Genomic DNA, 17,147 nt, shown 5'->3' with positions numbered 1-17,147 from the left:
AGGAATGTTAAAAAGTCCAAATACAAAACTTTTCTTTTGAATCAAATTTCTCAGTCTTACTGGAGGTTTTCTCCTTTCTAGGGGAAAGATGCGGTTCTCAGAAGTTTTTCTTCTGGAATGTATGTGTTTGAGACTTGTTATATTATTCTCCTCTGTCTCTGAGAAGAGAAGACAGACAGGCAGGGGAGGGTTAAAAGTTCCTGAAAAAAAGGGCCCCTGATGAATCTGAACTCTGTAGGTGCAAAGTGCCTGAGATCCATTAGTTTTGACAACCTCAGTTATTCCGGTGCTTCTCGTTGTCTGTAAAGTTAACAAGGGCTGATAAGACAGTGAGGCTGGTACTCGTTTGTATTTCCAGACTCATCAATATTTCACAATACCATTTTCTTAGAATCAGATACATTCTTTTGCCAAGCATGGATGCCGCAGGATGTTCACCCAGTGCTGGTGTTTAAGAAAAGCCCTGCTTTTAAATGAGCAGACACAGGGCCTTGAGGTGCGTCTCGCTTACCACTGTACCTTGCTTTCAAATGCACGTTTTAATTCGGGTGAGGGTGTTGGTATTTGACCTCTAGAAACTGCTACTGTCTACCTTGAAAAATATATTGTTCTGCTCTACAGGCAAAAAAGCATCCATCTTAGCCACATTCTCATATTCTTTCTCGTTCTCCAGCCCTGACGATGCCCTGTGTTTCTTTGTACTCACACTGTGGACAGTGGAATCAGGCACCAAAGGGTGAATTTAATTTGAAACAGACCTCTGTCTTGATAGAACTGCCGTTACTCAGATTCAAACGCAGCAACCTGCAGTTTCCCTAGGCCATGCCTCACCTCGTGCTATCACAGGCTCTAAAAATTCAGTCCAGCCCGGACACCTCTCAGAGCTAACCCAGCTCCCAACAGCAACCCAGAGTGCTTGCAGATGCACAAGTCAGCCAAGCAGCAATGGTTTTCTCCCTGATGTAATCAAACAGAGTGCACGGATATCACTTGATTAACAGCTGCAGTATTAATTTCCCTTTTTGGTTGCTTGACTCACAGCAAGAATCATGTCAAGGCAGCAGAGAAGCAATTAAATTGATTTTAATCTTTGTCAGGGAAGATAACATGCCTCTTTCTCTTCTCATTTAAATAATTAAAGTTTCAGGAGGTATTATTTCTGGCTTTAAAGAAATTGGTATCTTAATGTAATAGAATCCTTGTAATTATATACTTAATGGTTCTTAATAAGTTAATCACGGTTTTTCATTTAAAATGCATTTTTTGCTTATTAAACTTTTATTTGTTAAAGTATCTTTGCTTTTAAGGAGAAAGGGGAAAACACAGAGATAGATATAAAAAAGTTCTGTCATCTCTCATTATTCATCCTTTTGACAGCTTTCTCCTCCTTTTGTGGTGTGTTGGACTGGTATGTTGTTTGAAGTAATGTTTTTACATTTTAGTGCATTGAAAAGAAGCCCACTTCTTTTAATGACAACATACTTATTTTAATGATGATGGAGTTCTGGGCTTCTCTGCAAATTGCCTTATGTATTTAAGTTGTGTGGGACTCCTTTAAACTTAAAATTTCATTAAGATCTTAGAGAAATATTGAAACGATATTGCAAGTAGTTTCATTCTGGTTTGGTATTCAGTCAAATATTATATAGTTATTTCACTCCTCATCCCAATATTATAAAATGTACCATAAACATTTTTTTTTAGAAAAGGAAATAGGGGCAGAATTTATAGATCAAGTGGCCTTTCTCACTAGATGCTGAATTTCAGTGGTAATGAATGTGTAACCCACAGGATATCGAACATTACATAAGTTAACTGCCTTCATCCTGAGTCACTACCGCTGGGAGGAGTGACTCCTGAAACAGTGTTATCTTGGAGAGTGAGTAGTTCTCATTTCAGACCCCAATAAAGAAGTGTTTCAGCAAAAGCTTTAAAAAAATGCTTTCTCTTTGTGGGTGGTAAACACTGATTAAGAGGAGAGAGCACACATCATGCAGACTACCATGGGCCCTGGACCAGACACACTGGGGTTAGAGAGGCAAGCCAGCATCCTGGACTCCTCTCCTTTACCCAGGGTTTTAGAGGGATGCAGTCTTCTGTAGAAATTAATTGACAAAGATTGAATCTCCACTTGGTATTGTGAAAGAGAGCTGCTGCTAGCTTATATACTATGAACTGCCAAATACCACTGCCTCTGGGTGAACAGATTACAAAAAGACACCTCTTTCTCTTAGAATGGCTAACAGAGGATAGGCTGGATTTTAGTCCCTACTCCTCCCCCTCTGCCTTGCCCCTGCCAGATTGGGTGCTTCTTGGCAGTATAGGCTTTGCACAACTATCCATGGTTTGATAACATGCATAAGCAGGATTGTGAACATCTGAAACAAATCCCGAAGAAAGGAGTAAATATATTAATGCAGATGACAGAGGAGGTGAGCAGTGTGGGCTGAGAGAAGCATCACAGAGGCTGCAAGAAGAATGTTCTAGGGAATTCCCTGGCTGTCCAGTGCTTAGGACTTGGTGCTTTCACTGTGGGGTCCAGTTTGATTCCTGATTGGAGAACTAAGAACTAAGATCTAAGATGTGCCCCTACCCCACATCCCCCCCGAATAAAGAAGGCTAGCTCAAGTAGGCACTTTTACCTCTTGGCCATGCTGATTGAGAGTTAAATCTAAAAAAGCAATGATACAAATGAACTTATTTACAGAGATAAGCAAACTTACAGGCTTAGAGAACAAACTTATGGTCACCAGGGGGTGATGCGGGGGGAAGGATAGTTAGGGAGTTTGTGATTGCCATGCGCGTACTACTATATTTAATATGGATAACCAACAAGGACCTGCTGCATAGTACAGAGAACTCTTCTCAGTATTCTGTAACAACCTAATTGGAAAAAGAGTTTGAAAAAGGGTAACAGTAACAGTTCAGCAGGTCAGTCATGTCCGACTCTGCGACCCCATGAACCACAGCACACCAGGCCTCCCTGTCCATCACCAACTCCCAGAGTTTACCCAAATTCATGTACATTGAGTTGGTGATGCCATCCAACTATCTCATCCTCTGTCATCACCTTCTCCTCCTGCCTTCAATCTTTCCCAACATCAGGGTCTTTTCCATGAGTCAGCTCTTCGCATCAGGTGGCCAAAGTATTGGAGTTTCAGCTTCAACATCAGTCCCTCCAATGAACCCCCAGGACTGATTTCCTTTAGGATGGACTGGTTGGATCTCCTTGCAGTCCAAGGGACTCTCAAGAGTCTTCTTCAACACCATAGTTCCAAAGCATCAATTCTTCAGCGCTCAGTTTTCTTTACAGTCCAACTCTCACATCCGTACATGACCACTGGAAAAACCACAGCCTTGACCAGACGGACCTTTGTTGGCAAAGTAATGTCTCTGCTTTTTAACATGCTGTCTAGGTTGGTCATAACTTTCCTTTCAAGGAGTAAGCGTCTTTTAATTTCATGGCTGCAATCACCATCTGCAGTGATTTTGGAACCCAGAAAAATAAAGTCAGCCACTGTTTCCACTATTTCCCCATCTATTTGCCATGAAGTAATGGGACCACTTGCCATGATCTTGGTTTTCTGAATGTTGAGCTTTAAGCCAACCTTTTCACTCTCTTCTTTCACTTTTATCAAGAGGCTTGCTCTTCAGTTCTTCTTCGCTTTCTGCCATAAGGGTGGTGTCATCTGCATATCTGAGGTTATTAATATTTCTCCCGGCAATCTTGATTCCAGCTTGTGCTTCTTCCAGCCCAGCGTTTCTCATGATGTATTCTGCATATAAGTTAAATAAGCAGGGTGACAATATACAGCCTTGACATACTCCTTTTCCTATTTGGAACCATTCAGTTGTTCCATGTCCAGTTCTAACTGTTGCTTCCTGACCTGCATACAGATTTCTCAGGAGGCGGGTCAGGTGGTCTGGTATTCCCATCTCTTTCAGAATATTCCACAGTTTGCTGGAATCCACACAGTCAAAGGCTTTGGCATAGTCAATAAAGCAGAAATAGATGTTTTTATAGAATTCTCTTGCTTTTTTGATGATCCAGTGAATGTTGGCAATCTGATCTCTGATTCATCTGCCTTTTCTAAAACAAGCTTGAACATCTGGAAGTTCATGGTTCACATATTGCTGAAGCCTGGCTTGGAGAATTTTGAGCATTACTTTACTAGTGTGTGAGATAAGTTCAATTGTGCAGTAGTTTGAGCATTCTTTGGCATTGCCTTTCTTTGGGATTAGAATGAAAACTGACCTTTTCCAGTTCTGTGGCCACTGCTGAGTTTTCCAAATTTGCTGGTATATTGAGTGCAGCACTTTCACAGCATCATCTTTCGGGATTTGAAATAGCTCAACTGGAATTCCATCACCTCCACTAGTTTTGTTTGTAGCGATGCTTCTTAAGGCCCACTTGACTTCACATTCCAGGATGTCTGGCTCTAGGTGAGTGATCACACCATCGTGATTATCTGGGTCGTGAAGATCTTTTTTGTACAGTTCTTCTGTGTATTCTTGCCACCTCTTCTCAATATCTTCTGCTTCTGTTAGGTCCATACCATCTCTGTCCTTTATTGAGCCCATCTTTGCATGAAATGTTCCCTTGATATCTCTAATTTTCTTAAAGAGATCTCTAGTCTTTCCCATTCTATTGTTTTCCTCTATTTCTTTGCATTGATCGCTGAGGAAGGCTTAGATACATGTATAACTTAATAACTTTATCATTCATCTGAAACCAACAGAGCATTGTTAGTTGACTATACACCAATTTAAAAAAAAAAAAAAACCAAAAAAGAAAAAGGAATTATCACTGGTTTTTTAGGACTTGGAAACACGTTGTATGTGCTTTCTGGTTTGACATAGAGTATGTGTGTATAGTCCTCACTGTACACTGTATCTTCCATTGTTTTCTCTTCATCTTGAAGCTGTTGGTTCCTACACGATTGTGACATCGAAGATTCTGGAGCCCAGAATAGGAATACTCAGAACCAGCATTCCTTGGAGTGGAAGGATATTTACAGGAATTATGAGCTCTGGAAGGGAGTTGTGGAAAAAAGGGGAAGCGGCAGGACATCCCAGGCTGACATTCCAGTTAGCCAAGGATGTGGAGGTGCACAACGTGGATTCTCTTAGGAAAGGTTTTTGCACCTGACTAAACTGGAAGTCCCTGAAGATACCAAGTTGGTGATGACACATTCCCTTCACTAGAAGAGCTAGAAATATTTTCACATTTACCCTACTTATCATCACATGAACTGCATAATTTAGGGAGGAAAAATCTTAATCAAATGAATATCATTGGGGTGGAAATTTAAGCCAAAAAACCACACAAGAATTGAGGTTACCCATCTAGGTAAATTGTGACTGAAAGAAGGCCTGGGCCTTTTCAACTGGATCAGAAGAAGGAGATAGCTTTTCCTTCCCATCTCCGGCCAGAGAAGCAAACTTTTAAAAAGCATAGTTATGATTATGGTTATTAATTATCAATCAATGAGTTATGGAGGAAGAGAGCACAGTCAGACTGTTCACTTCTCTCTACTTGTAGTGAAAATGTGGAAAATTCTTGCAAGGTAAGTTAGCAGGAGTGAAATGCAAGGAAAAGTGTATTCATGAGCAGAATAAAGTTGATTAAAATAGTTCTGAGTATTTGCATATCTAAAATAGTTTATTTAAAAATAGTGAAAAATTAACTTATCCTATCACATGAGTTTCCTGCTAATATCCATATACCTCCCCCAAGCACACTGCCAACAAGGCTTGCTTCTAAAGAAACATTACCCTTGTTTGGGAATCTGTCTTATTTACGTTTTTGCCCCTAGTCCCTGGCACAATGTCTGGACCAGAGGACTCATTCATTCATTCAACAAATATTTATTGAGCATCTACTATGTGACAGACATTCTTCCAGGAACTTAGGAAACAGCAATGAACAAAACAGATATGTTCCTACACTAAGAGATCTTATATTCTGGTGGAATAATTTCATATTTGTGCAAGTAAATAAACAACCTAGACGTGTGTTATGAGGAAAATTAAAAAGGGGATATGATAGTGACTAGATGGCGTGATACAGATGGGCAGTAGTTGGGGGCTTTTTGAGGAAAGGACATTTGAATTGATATATGAAGGTCGGGATTCAAATTTGGGACAAAGTTAGGTGTGTCTAAATGATAGAAAGATGGACAATGTGACTTGAAGCTGAACAGGCAAGAAGAGAGAAGTGGTGTGGAGATGAGTGGAAGGGTTCAGAGCTGGTCATGTCAGAGAGGGAGGTGAAGGAGTCAGGCAATGTTGACTTCGTGTTACAAAGACACAACATACTGCAGAGATTCTCTAGAACTTCATTGCCACGAAAAATGTCACACCATCAAGAAGGTGGAAAGACCACCCGCAGGGCGATAAAAAGTGTTGACAAGTCATGTATTTAATAAGGGACTTAAACCAGAATATATAAAGAACTCTTACAACTCAATAATAAGAAGGCAAATAACCCAGTTAAAAAATAGGCAAAACATTTGAATAGTCATTTTTCCAAGGGAAGCATGTAACTAACAACAACAACAACAACAACAACAACAACAACATAAACACAAATGAAAAGATGCTTAGCATTACTAGTCATCAGAGAAATGCAAATCAAAATCATGAGATCCCCTTTATATAGTACACAGAATGACTAGAATAAAATGTCAGATAATAACAAGTGTTGACAAGGATATGGAGAAATCAGAATCTTTATACACTTGTGGGACTGTGAATGGGGATGTTAAATGAGGCAGGCACCTTGGAAAACCATCTGGCAATCCCCCAAATGATTAAACATAGAGTTATTATATGTCCTAGTGATTCCACTAGGTATATATCCAAGAGAAATGAAAGCATATGTCCACACAAAAACTTATGCATGAATGTTTATAGTGGTATTATTCAACATATCAAAAGGCAGAAACAGTCCAAACATCCATCAACTGACAAATGGATGATAAAGTGTGTTCTATTCATACAATGAAATTTTATTTGGCCATAAAAAGGAATGAAGTACTGATACATGATACAACATGGATGAACCTTAAAAACATTACACTAAATTAAAGAAGGCAGTCACAAAAGACCACATGTTATACAATTCTATTCATATTAAATTTCTAGAACAAGGAAATCTACAGAGACAGAAAGTAGATTAGTAGTTGTTTAGGGGATGTGGGCAATATGATATGAGACAGCTAAAGGGTACAGGGTTTTTTTTTTCAAGGTGATGAAAATGTTCTAAAATTGGGGAGATGGTTGTACATACCTGTGAATATACCCAAAACTGTTGGATTTTACACTTGAAATGTATGGTATGTGAATTATATCTCAATAAAGCTGTTAAACAAAAATACTTACCCCCCACCCCAAAGGCTAAGGGTATACTTTATACTCCCTGAGAGTTTCAGGCTCTTCAGATAAAATTTACTAGTCCAGATCAGAATAACTTTTTGCCTGAGGGAGAATCATCAATGAAGTTATTCTTAGAACACAAAGCTTTTCTTTCTAAAATACTGGAAAGGAGCAACACCTTGAACACCACAGGAAACCCATAAATATCTAATTTGCGCCACTGCATGATAAAAGCAGCTTGCTTCTTCCACTCATTAGCAACACTCAAAAATATTTTCTAGCTCTTTGCCTGCTAATAAGGATATTTACATTTGCTCTTTGCACCAACTAAGTAAGCCCTGTTTATTCCACAGTTTCTCTGCAACTCTGGTCCACCTGGACTGAGCTGGAAAGTGGTAGCGAGCTGTTCTAGGACAGATTCAGTGATAAAAAGTGCAAGTGCCATTTCAGACTCATTTATTAATAAGTTAATATTAATGCTTTTGGAATCATGGATTTTTTAGTGAGGCTGGAATTTGGAAGTTATTTCTGTTTCCTAGATGGCAGGAAGTTAGCCATCATATTCTACTAACAGTAACATGCTCTTTGTCCTGGGAGAGGATGGTCATTACAGAGGCAACCTTTAAGCCCTTTGTGTGTGTGTGTGTGTGTGTGTGTGTGTGCGCGCGCATGCGCGTGCGTGAGCATGCTAAATTTTGTCTGACTCTGGGACCCCATGACTTGTAGCCTGCCAGGCTCCTCTGTCCATGTTTGTCTGACTCTGGGACCCCATGACCTGTAGCCTGCCAGGCTCCTCTGTCCATGGGATTTCCCAGGCAAAAATATTGAATGGGTTGCTATTTCCTTCTCCAGGGGATCTTCCCAACCCAGGGTCCCAACCTGTGTGTCAGGCGTTTCCTGCATTGGTAGGTGGGTTCTTTACCACTAGTGCCAACTGGGAAGCCCCTTAAGCCCTTTAAGATAGGAAAAATCTCACTCAACTTAGTACTATGTAAGTTAGTGCTTTTGTACACAATATGTATTTTTTACTTTTAAAATTTTAATTTGAAATAATAGATCACTAGAGTTTAAGAACGAGACCAAGAAAAGTTTTTGATGTGCTGTATTAGCCAAATGTGAGTCTAACTCAGTCTGGGAACTGGCTTCTAAATGTAACACTATTGGAACCAGAGAGTCTCCAGCTGTTAATAAGGAAGCCAGGGAAGTGATGGTGCTATTGTAAGCTATTATAAACAGGAAATGGGAAATAAGACTTTTCCAATATCTTTTTGTTCAGTCAGAGAAAGCAAGACATTGCATCTGGTAGACACAAGCATTCAACTCTGTAAACTGAGGCTCTGTTTGGGTGTAGTATAGTTTACTAGGTTTGCCGCAGTTTAGGTGAGATATTTAATTTCCTCACTTTCATTATAAGACAAGATTCCCAGTAGCAGAATATACGGGGTTGTGCATTTGTCAGTCATAGAAATCAAACTTGCCTCTTGTACTGAATGTTCACCCATATGTTTTAGGTCTAATCTAAAGGACCCCTTGGCCTCCCTTATGGAAAAAAATTAACAATGATTTCCATCGGTTTCTTTCTATCCTTTCCTCTTTCTACCATCTATCAGAATAGGACATGTTTTCTTATCTTCCCTCTGTCCATTAAAATTATGTGGATAAGTTTGAAATGTCCACATCTCCTAAATGCATTTTTGGATGTATGAAATATGCTTTGAAATCCTAGGTGTAGGATACTCTTGCCATCTTTACCACACATATGGTTCTCAGCACTTTACGGCTCAATTTTCTGCTTAAGAGGGTGCCGCTTATAAACCAGCAAATACAGCAAGTGACTAATTAGCCAAATTAATGAGGGCTTGTTTACTTGAAGTCCCCAGTGCCCTTGGAACTTGGGATGTTTCATTATTACAGTCTGCAAGTGGTTTCCTCCAATTAATTTTTAACATACGGCTCTTGCCTCTTCCCAGTAATATGTAATATCCTAATACTTCAGAGGGGTTTACAAGCATTAACTCATTATTCCTTATAGGGAATTACTGGAAGACTGGAACAAAAAGGAATCATAGTGCTTTTTGACATGCTTTCCAAATTGTACTCCATAGGTCTAGAGGAAAATTGGTAAAGAGGAATTAATAAGGCCTATTCTGAGAAACACATGGAAAAGAAAAAAACAAAACAAAACAAAACAAAGAAAACAAACTGTGTAGGTATAAAAGGAATTAATCTTTTCCACAGAATGAAAGACAAGCAAGCTAAGAAAAATCAGTCTTCTTACTTACAGCCCCTTGTGAGATGCTGTGATTGGAGACAAATTGAAATCAAATTAGGCACATGAAAGCATGTGTTTAGAGCACATTAAGATGTGATGTGTGCATCTAGAGCACATACAGGAGTGAGGTGCATGAGGGATGTCACAGAAATGGTGAAGTAGAAAGCTTCAGGAATTGACCCTTCCACTGAAGCAGCCATTAAGCTTGTAAAAGCTTATAGAATCATATTTTTAAAACTTTAGAATCTAATAAAAAACTTGTAACAACTGGGGGAGAGCTTAATGAGAAAGAAATTACTAAATTTCAGGGTTTAAGGAAGTTTCTATCAGATCACTGTCTGCTGAGAACAAAACAGAGGCTTAAGGGATCATATATGACAACAAATACAGTCTTTGCAAAAAACAGTTTAGGAGAGTAACTTAATAAATGATGACTGAAGTCCTCAACAATCAATAACAAAAGTCTCTGGAGAAGGAGAGAATATGATTTCCAGAGTTATCACATTATAGAATTCAAAATGTCAATGAAAGTTTTAACAAAAGTTACAAGACATAAAAAGACACAGTAAAGAATGACTTATTGCCAGGAAATAAATTGACAGAAAACATCGTTGAGCTAGGTCAGACATTGGACTTACTAGACAAAGACTTTAAATCAAAAATCTAAGTAAAACTTTGAATGAAGACCTAGAAAACAACAGCAACAACACCAACAATAACTGGAAGGAGAATGCATAAACAAAGACTATCAATAAAACATTGACATCATAGAAAAGACCCCAAATAGAAATTCTAGAGCTGAAAAGTACAGCAGTTGAACAAAAGTAATTGACTACATGGATTCAACATCAGATTTGAGTAGGTGGAAGAAAGAACAGAAAACTTGAGGATAGTACAATTGAAATTAAACAGTCTGAGGAGAAGAAAGAGAAAAAAGATTGAAGAAAAAAGAACACATTTTAAAGGGTTTGTGGGACTTCATCAAGTATTCCAATATACACATATTTTTGGAATTGCAGAAGGAGAATACAGAAAGGGGAAGAAATAACATTTGAAGAAATAATGGCTGAAAATTTCCCCAAATAGATGAAAGATATGAATATCCACATCCAAGAGGCTTAACAAACTTCAAGTAGGATAAACTCCAAAGAGATCTGCACTGAGACACCTATTACTAAGCTATCAAAGGAGGGAATCCTGAGAGTAAAAAGATAAAAACAATTCATTACATACAAATGATCCTTAATAAGATTAGCAGCTTTTTCCACATAAGAAAGTCTGGAGGGCATCAAGCACTGTGTGACATGGTTAAAGTGCTGGTAGCAAAAATAATGCCAAACAAGAATTCTATATCTGACAAAACTATTCTTCAAAAATGAAAAAGAAATTAAGATATTCCCTGATCAAAAAAAGAAAAGCTGAATGCATTCATTGCTAGTGAAGCTGCATTATGAGAAGTGGTAAAATGAGTCCTTCAGGCTGAAATGAAAGAGAACTAGATAATGATTTGAAGCCATTCAAAGAAATAAATAACTCTCATAAAGGTAAAGTATTAGGGAAATATAAAAGCCAGTATTATGGCATTTGGGGTTTGTAACATTTTTTTTGTTTTGTTTTCTGTATGATTTAAAAGACAAAAGCATAAAATATTAATTATAAATCTATGTTAATGGGCACAGAATATATAAATGTGTAATTTTTAATAACAAGACTCTATAGTACATGCAGAGATTAGGTACACATCTAGAACACCTATAGAGCTGAAGTCCATCTCTAGAACATGTGCAGAAGGGAAGTGAGCATCTTTCACCTGTTCAGAAGGGAGAGACAGGTGTCAATGATTCATTAATAATTCATTCAAGATGAGTTCTACTTATACTTGAAACTTAAGAAAGTGTAATAGTTCAACCTCTGTATTTTGAAAACAGGCAGTCTCATAAACAGGAGCTAAGCTACATATGGTATTAAGTTTGGAATGAATTTTTTAAAAAGAAAGAAGATTTTTTTTTCAACAATCAAGGTGGTATTTCTAAAAATTGCAACAACAAAATTGGGATAATTTATATTTGAATCAATGGAGGATATGGAAACTATAGTCAAAGCTATGGTTTTTCTAGTAGTCATGTGTGGATGTGAGAGTTAGACCATAAAGAAGACTGAGTGCTGAGGAATTGATACTTTCAAATTGTGGTGCTGGAGAAGACTCTTGAGAGTCCCATGGACTGCAAGGATATCAAACCAGTGAATCGTAAAGGAAAGTAAGCCTGAATCTTCACTGGAAGGACTGATGCTGAAGCTGAAGCTCCAATACTTTGGCCACCTGATGTAACAAGCTGACTCCTTGGAAAAGACCCTGATTCCGGGAAATATTGAAGGCAAAAGGAGAAGGGGATGGCACAGGATGAGATGTTTAGATAACATCACTAACTCAATCAACATGAAGTTGAGCAAACTCCAGGAGATAGTGGAGGACAGAGGAGCCTGGAGGGCTACAGTTCATGAAGTCACAAAGAGCTGGACATGACTTAGAGACTGCACAACAACAATAGGATATGTAATGAAAAAGAAGTTTTGATGTCTTGAAATTAATTGAAAGGCTTCCTTGGTGGCTCAGATGATAAGGAATCTGCCCACAATGCAGGAGACCTGGGTTCAATCCCTGGGTCAGGAAGATCCCCTGGAGAAAGGAATAGCCACCCACTTCAGTATTCTTGCCTGGAGAATTCCATGGTGGGTTATAGTCCATGATATCACTCTAATGGCAGAAAGTGAAAAGGAACTAAAGAGCTTGATGAGGGTGAAAGAGAAGAGTGAAGAAACTGGCTTAAAGTTCAATATTCAAAAAACTAAGATCATGGCATCTGGTCCCATCAACTTCCTGGCAAATTGATGGGGAGAAAGTGAAAGAACTGACAGATTTTGTTTGGGGGGGAGGGGGCTCCAAAATCACAGCAGACAGTGGCTGCAGCCATGAAATTAAAAGATGCTTGCTCCTTGGAAGGAAAGCTTTGACAAACCTAGACAGTGTATTAAAAAACAGAGACATCACTTTGCTGACAAAGATCGTATAGTCAAAGCAATGGCTTTTTCAGTAGTAGTCATGTACGGATGTGAGAGCTTGACTGTAAAGGTAGTTGAGTGCCAAAGAATTGATGCTTTCAAATTGTGGTGCTGGAGAAAACTCTTGAGAGTCCCTTGGACAGCAGAAAGATCAAACTAAAGAAAATCTACCCTGAACATTCATTGCAAAGACTGATGCTGAAGTTGAAGCTCCGATACTTTGGCCACCTGATGCAAAGAATTGACTCATTGGAAAAGACCCTGATGCTGGGAAAGATTGAGGGCAGGAGGAAAAGGGAGCAATCAAGGATGAGATGGTTGAATGCCATCACCAATTCAACAGATATGAGATTGAGCAAACTCCCAGAAATAGTGAAGGCCAGGGAAGCCTGGCATGCTGCAGTCCATGGGGTCACAAGAAGTCAGACATGATTTAACAATTCTATGACAACAATTAATAAAAAGAATGAAAACAGAGAAAACATTCAGTGTTTGCACATGATAGTTATTCCTTAGAATGTGGGTTTTGAGGTTGCCTTTGACGAAAGGAAGTCTGGTTTCTTGACTTATAAAGAAAAAAGGGACTTATAAAGAAAAAAGGGTGTTTCAGGTGTGCTGAGCAAGTAAAATGGGTGTTGAGCAGAAAATGGATTTGGATGCTAGGAAAACAAGGGACACTTTACAATCCAGTGCTTATTTGTAGTGAGTGATAAACTCAGGTTCTTAGGAGAAGAAATAATCATATCCTTAAATATGTAGAGTTATGACTAACACTAAGATAATAATTGACTGTCAGTGGTCTGAAAACTATCTTTCCTCCAATTATTTGATACATTACATTCTTATCAAAACACTTGATGACTAACTCTCCATTGATAAGAGTACAAATTCAAGTTTCTTAGCTTAGGTTCACAGCCTCCCAAGTCTGGTTTTCACCAGATTTTCTACCCAATTGTTTTTTAGCCTTCTAAAATTTCAGAAAGTAATTTGGCTAGAAGACACAAGATACACATATTTTTGACAAATCCAGTATTTTAGAAAAGTAGGTGTTTGAGTATTATGATTGTTTGAAGACAAAAATAATCTAAAAGTATCCTCAGTCTTTTCCTTCCCCTAATCTGCAAAAAAAAAAAAAAAAAAAAAAAAAGGCTTTGCTTGCAGTTTCTTAACCTTTCTTGCTGCATGAGAAGTGTTCTGCTATTACCAGGACAGAATTTTTGGATTTGTGATGCAAAGAAAGATAGGTGTGAAAGACTGAACAACCAGAGTACTCAGGCTAGGTGTGGAGGAGGAGATATTTTTAGAGAGTTTCTAGGAGAATGGCATGAAAAGTACTCCAGGGTATGAGAAAAATAAATGAGAAGAAATTAAAGTTTTAAAAAACATGTAACTGTGGATTTATTTCCATTTCAAATACTGTCCAAGGGGTTGAGTGATTTTGAAGGTCCTCTGGTTGCTGAACGATAGTTCATTGACTATGCACTGTTGAAACAAATAGTGTGGCCCCTACTTTCAACATGCTTACACATGTAACAGTAAAGTTCTAGAAACCAAGTGAACATTAGGTAGAATCTGAATTAAAAGACCCTGACACTAGTTTCTCTCCAATCTTATTTCTGAGACTTGAGCTTTTGGTTTTATTCAGCATTCTTTTGAAGTCATCTTTCAAGGCTCAGGTCCAACATGACCTTCTCTGTGAAGACTTTTCTGGATATTCCTCATTTCTCTAATTGAATTGACTGTCCACTCTTTGGGTCTCACTTCTCCATCGTATAGACTTCTCTAGAGTCACCTATGGCACTTGGCTGAACTTGTCTCTCGAATTGATTGTGAGATTTTTGAGTGCAGAAACCATCTTTGTTTCCTTGGAACCTAACACTGCACCTGATGCTTGATGCACACTTGTTGAGTACCCAGGTTAACAACCACTGCTCCTGCTTATTTTTTCTCCTCATTTCCATGCCTGTGCACCATTGATTAGTGAGTCTTTCTGAAGAACAATAAAATACACAGTGACTCCATATTATTACAATGACAGTCCAAATTCATTAGTATAGCATAAGTTCTTGATAATATGACTTTATTTCTCAGGCATGCCCTCTCCTTAAAATCTCTATGTTCTATCCTAATTGAACAACTCATGTGTTTCCTTTTTTTACAAAAACTTTTTTTCAGTAAGAAGAACTTTATAAAATATCCAAGTATATTCTCTGCCAGCCCCAGAATTTCCTCTTGTCATGGTATAGTAACGAAACCTGATACAGAGAAACAAGAGATAAAGAATCACATAGGAGTATGTAAGTTATTGTAAATGTTCTAACTTCTGTGTTAGGCTGTGGGGTCATTAGTGTGTGTTATATTTTAAATAAGCAAGCACACAAATAAATAAATGAGTTACATGAGCCAATGATGAAAGTATGCCGTAAAAAACCAAAGTATGATTAATTTAATTTCATGAACTTGAAATAAACAAAAGAGCAGCTGAAAGAGACTACGAGTAATAGACCCAAATTGCTTATCTCCTGTCTTAGTGTTCTAGATCCTTTCTGCTTCCTCCCTGCTCTCTTAACTTGTGGATGGTCACAAAAAATAGTGCATAATTTTCAAGATTTACTTTTTCTATATAGGTACCTATATATATGTGCCTCAGTTCAGTTCAGTTCAGTCACTCAATCATGTCTGATTCTTTGCAACCCCATGAACAGCAGCATGCCAGGCCTCCCTGTCCATCACCAACGCCCGGAGTTACCCAAACTCATGTCCATTGAGTCGGTGATGCCATCCAACCATCTCATCATCTGTTGTCCCCTTTTCTTCCTGCCTTCAATCTTTCCCAACATCAGGGGCTTTTCAAATGAGTCAGCTCTTCACATCAGGGGGCCAAAGTGTTGGAGTTTCAGCTTCAACATCAGTCCTTCCAGTGAACACTCAGGACTGATTTCTTTTAGCATTGACTGGTTGGATCTCCTTGCAATCCAAGGGACACTCAAGAGTCTTCTCCAACACCACAGTTCAAAAGCATCAATTCTTCAGTGCTCAGCCTTCTTTATATTCCAACTCTCACATCCATACATGACTACTGGAAAAACCATAGCTTTGACTAGACGGACCTTTGTCATCAAAGTAATGTCTCTGCTTTTTACTATGCTGTCCAGGATGGTCGTAACTTTCCTTCCAAGGAGTAAGAATCTTTTAATTTCATGGCTACAGTCACCATCTGCAGTGATTTTGGAGCTCCCCAAAATAAAGTCAGCCTCTGTTTCCACTGTTACACTATCTATTTGCCATGAAGTGATGGGACCAGATGCCATCATCTTAGTTTTCTGAATGTTGAGCTTTAAGCCAACTTTTTCACTCTCCTCTTTCACTTTCATTAAGAGGCTTCACTTTCTGCCATAGGGCTGGTGTCATCTGCATATCTGAGGTTATTGATATTTCTCCAGCCTGTGCTTCCTCCAGCCCAGTGCTTCTCATGATGTATTCTGCGTATAAGTTAAATAAGCAAGGTGACAATATACAGCCTTGACATACTCCTTTTCCTGTTTGGAAAAGGAACATGCTGTTCCATGTCCAGTTCTAGCTGTTGCTTCCTGACCTGCATACAGGTTTCTCAAGAGGCAAGTCAGGTGGTCAGGTATTCCCACTGTACATGTAGAGATGTACAGTGACCCTGAAGACACTCTCAAGAAGAACATCAGAAATGGTTAGAGTGATGGAAGCCTTGATTTGAGGCATTTTCCAGGTTTAAAGGATATAAATGTGTCTAATCATTAAAGCTTCATTCAGCAACAACTAATGGCAGATTTGATAATGTTCTACAAGTATTTGAACACTATAAACATCAAAGATGGAAAGAAATTATTTAGCTTGTTAGAAGATGGTATGATTAAGAGTAACTAAAAATGACCTCTGGGCTGATTTTAAGATTAGCATTCTGAAAGCAAAGTGTTTAGATTTCAGGGTAGAGTCGTGACAAAAGTGATAAATCAATAGAGAAAAATGTGGAAAATAACTGATATGCAAATGAGATGATTTTACTTGTATTTAAAAGCTGGAAATGATTGCATTGAAATTTCTTCTTGTCTATGTTTCTTATGTAGTGCTTACCTAAACCTCTCTCTCATCTGCTCTTGGGCTTGGCTTTGGTCTCAGAGTTTTTGATTGGTCCTTTGTCTTGCCTCTAGGAATGTTATAATGTTAGCCAACCTTGATACTCCAAACCACAGTTCTCTCTCTTTCTTCATTCAATTAATATTTGAGCACATAGTGTTAAGCACCATTCAAGTGTCTTTTGAGCCTAGGCACTGGTTATCAAGACAAACAAAAATTTTGTCTTCAGGTAACTTTTATCCTTGAGGGTTACTTATTATTATGGACTGAACATTTGTATCCTCCCAAAATTCATATGTTGAAATCCAAAGCCCCCAGTGTGATAGTA

The sequence above is a fragment of the Dama dama genome, chromosome 20 (assembly GCF_033118175.1).
Source record: "Dama dama isolate Ldn47 chromosome 20, ASM3311817v1, whole genome shotgun sequence".
In the NCBI taxonomy this organism is placed as follows: Eukaryota; Metazoa; Chordata; class Mammalia; order Artiodactyla; family Cervidae; genus Dama; species Dama dama.
This window is presented reverse-complemented; position numbering follows the sequence as displayed.